General features: G+C 40.8%; 1 pseudogene; it reads left to right on the forward strand.

Annotated features, from left to right (window-relative positions):
• The first annotated feature begins 313 nt into the window (after nt 1–313).
• Nucleotides 314–908, forward strand: LOC114050033 (annotated as a pseudogene).
• The last annotated feature ends 3247 nt before the right edge of the window (nt 909–4155 follow it).

The following is a 4155-nucleotide window of genomic DNA, read 5'->3' on the forward strand; positions in this document are numbered from 1 at the left end:
GAGGGAAGGGGACAGAGGAAAAATCTAGGTGATGTAAAAACAAAAAGATAATAATAAGAGTAAAGTATAGGTACGTTACATATTGGTTAATGTACATTAAGTACATTAAGTAGTACTTTAAGGTTTGCAAATCATGTTACAAATATTTTATCCTCACAACAACTCTATGGTGTAGATCAGGGGTGGGGAACCTCTAGGTCCTCAAGTGCAGCCCTTTGATTTAATCCAAACTTTACAGAACAAATCCCCTTAATAAAAGGATTTGTTGGGTTTTTTTGGCTTCCAGCTCATGGTGGTGAAGGTGCAACTTCTTTCAGTCGTCCTGAATCTGGGTTCATCCGACACCAGCAGCCACCCTGCAGCATCCAGGCCAAGCTTCCACCTTTGTCGCCGCCATGCCTCCCAAGTTTGACCCTAATGAAATTAAAGTCGTGTTTTTAAGGTGCACTGGTGGTGAAGTTAGTGCCACATCAGCTCTGGCCCCCAAAATTGGTCCCTTGGGTTTGTCTCCCAAAAAGGTTGGTGACGACATTGCCAAGGCAACTGGTGACTGGAAAGGGCTAAGGATTACAGCGAAACTTACCATTCAGAACAGACAGGCCCAGATTGAGGTTGTTCCTTCTGCCTCAGCCTTGATCATCAAAGCCCTAAAGGAACCTCCTTGGGACAGAAAGAAGCAGAAAAATATTAAACACAATGGAAACATCACTTTTGATGAGATTGTCAGCATTGCTCGACAGATGAGGCACCGATCCTTGGCAAGAGACCTTTCTGGAACCATTAAAGAGATACTTGGAACAGCCCAGTCTGTGGGCTGCAACATTGATGGCAGGCATCCTCATGATATCATTGATGACATCAATAGTAGTGCTGTAGAATGTCCAGCAAATTAAAATCTACAAAGGAGACTTGCAATAAATTAACATTTGACAAAGAAAAAAAAAAGATTTGTTCTATTAAACTTGGACTCAGTCAAAAGGCCGCGCCCAAGGACCTAGAAGGCCACATGTGTATTTTGTGAGTATATGCCCATGTGGGGGGGGCAGGACCCTCTACAACTGAACCTTGAGACACAAGCCTTGAAGTTGATTGTGCAGCCCGTATTTTGTTTAGATGGGCTGAGGTGAGGACCACATGGTGGGCTTTAAGTATTAAAATCCCCTGATGTTATTTCATGAATTTTTTGTTTGTTTGTTTTACTATATGCAGTCTTTCTTATCTCGTAGATTCAACTCTGGTTACCTTAATTCAGCACATATTTCCTTCTTTTGAGGTTTTTAAGTGGGAGAGATATGTAGAAAACAAATACATAGCCTCATTCCAGTCATGTCATAACTGATATGTGCATAATGCTTAAAGTCTGGAAAACACTTGATAAACATTACCTCATTTAATTCACACAACAACCCTGGGAAGTAAGCACTATGATTATTTTGCAGATGAGGACACTGAAGCTCAGAGAGATTAAGTGATTTACCCAAGATCGCACAGCTAGTTAGTGTCAGAGGTGGGATCTGAATTCCATTCTTCCTGATACTAAATCCAGTGCTCTTAGCACCATATCACCTTGCCCTTGGAGGGAAGAGAATGTGTCAAGAAGGAAAAGGTGCAAATGTTATGGAGTGGTCAACAAGGATGAAGGCTGAGAAAAAGACAGCTGGATTTGGTAATTCGGAAATCACAGGTAACTTCCCCACTGGTAAACCTTATCCCTGGTCATCTTAAAGAGAGCTATTTCATGAGAGTAATGGGGCCAGAAGCCACGCTGTAAGTGGTGCAAGAGCAATGACAGGGTGAGGAAGGAAGTGGGAGTAGCAAGTAGAGACTACTAATCCAAGAGATTAGCAGTTATGGGCAGTTAGTCAGCTCAGTAACATTTATTCAGCACCTAATATATGCCGAGCACTGAGGATGTAAAGAAAGGCAAAACAAAACAAAAACAAGATAATCTTTGCTCTTAAGGCACTCATAGTCTAATTGGTGAATACAACATGCAAAAAACCTATGTACAAACAAGATTGTTGTTGTTCAGTCATTTTTCAGTCATGTCTGACTCTTTGTGACTCCATTGGGGTTTTCTTGGCAAAGATACTAGACTGGTTTGCCACTTCCTTTTCCAGTTCATTTTATAGATGAGGAAACTGAGGCAAACAGGGTCAAGTGCTTATTCAAGGTCAAATAGCTATTAAGTGTCTGAGGCCAGATTTGAACTCAGGAAGATGAGTGTTTCTGACTCCAGGCCTGGCACTGCACCACCTGGCTACCCCTAACAAATTTTATACACGCACACACACGCACATATGTATATATACATGCATGCATACATGTATGTGTGCACATATGTGTTATATGTACATATATGTATATGTGTATGATGTGTGCATCTATACGTGCATGTATAAATATGTATATTTGTACATGCATATATGTGTGTGTATATATACACATGTACATGTTTGTATGGATTTAGATAGAACTACATATAGAGTTCTCTCCATATATTTCTATCTATCTGTTTATTTTATAAGTTAGAGGTAATCTCAGATGGAAAGTATTAAGATGAAAGAGGATGGGATGGTAATATGAGGTGGCAGAAGTCTGGAAAGTTTTTCTTTCTATTTTAGAACGGAGAAGGCTTGAGCATTCTTAAAGGTTAAAGGAAAGGAACCAAGGAAGAGTGAGAGATTGAAGTTGCAAGAGAGAGGTTAAAGCAATATCTTAAAGGAGGTGGGAGTAAGAATGTAGGTGGAAGAGTTAGCTTGGAAAGGAGGAGGGACATCTGGGAGACAGAAGGAAAGGAGAAGAGGTTCTGAAGCGAAGAAAAGAGAAGTTGAGGGAGCTCCTATCTTCTCAGTAAATATTCATCTTTCATTTTCAAAAAGGACCAATGACATCATGGTGATGTCTTGACTTGTGCTGTGATTGGATTTAAGTGAGGCAGAGTTGTGCAAAATTATCAGCCTCACTTTTTTCTTGAGTCATCCAAGTCCAGTGGCAGGACAAAAATCAAGAAGACTGGTAATGGCCCAGGATGTAGTTGATAACTTGGCATCTTTGGTGCCTGACCAAGCTCTAAGTGCTCCATTGTGCCCATTTCAGCCACCTTCATGGTCATTTGAATAAATTGTTTTCATTCACCCACTCTACCAGGGAAAGTTTTCACATGCTTGGAGTAGACATACCCCTAACTCACCAATGTGTCTGAGGCCTGTTGGCTACCCTCAACCTGGTTTAGCCCATCTGCAAAGATGGCTTACCAGTATGTGACCACTCCATGTGTTACAGCTTCTTGGAGCTAGAGATGAGAGTTAGGTGAAGGTGGCCACCAAAGGTAGATGAGTAGCCCTGAAGGGAGCTCAACAAGCCCTCATGTCAGAGGAGCTAGTCCTCTCTGAACACCCCATATACCCCAAGGGAGATGTATTCCACTACTAAGAGTAAGTAGTATACATGGAGGGATGAGGAAAAATGTAGATTGGGGGATTGAAGAGAGACAAAGTTTTCAAATAAATAGTTGTGGGAAATGTGAAAGGGAGTCATGAAGAAGAATAAAAGGATTTCGTGACAGTACAAAAGCCCAGCTATGATTAGACACCTCTCATTTATTCAATGTCCATCATTTTTCATTTATAATTGGGCTCAGCTTTGCAGGATAAATTATTTTGGGTTGTAATCCTTTGCTTTTTGAATATCCTATTCCATTCTTTTATCTTATTTTCATGGCTGAAGTAATCTAGATAGATAGACTGTATATATTAGACACATATATTCCAGTCTGGCATGGGTAGCTATATATGTGTGTATGTATAGATGTATAAATATGTTTATGTATATATGTACATATAATATACATACAGGCATCGATATAGATGTATTTAATATAGGTGTAGATGTCGATACAGATAGATATAAATGTAGATATAGATTTGGATTTTCTGGGTCTCTCTATCTCCCCCAGACTGGAAGAACAACAGGAGCTGCCACTCATGGGTGGGGCCCTACTGCTGATTCATACAGAGCTCTGATTCACTTCATCTCCAACCTGGACCAGTTCTCCCCATCTTATAGAGCTTGGTGCTCCCCACTCCCTTGCTCCCATGGGTTCACTGTATTGGTGCCAGACTCAGTGTGGACATCTGATTGCCTTTAGCCTTG

This window comes from Vombatus ursinus, unplaced genomic scaffold (genome assembly GCF_900497805.2).
Source record: "Vombatus ursinus unplaced genomic scaffold, bare-nosed wombat genome assembly UNPS02014798.1, whole genome shotgun sequence".
NCBI classification, from domain to species: Eukaryota; Metazoa; Chordata; class Mammalia; order Diprotodontia; family Vombatidae; genus Vombatus; species Vombatus ursinus.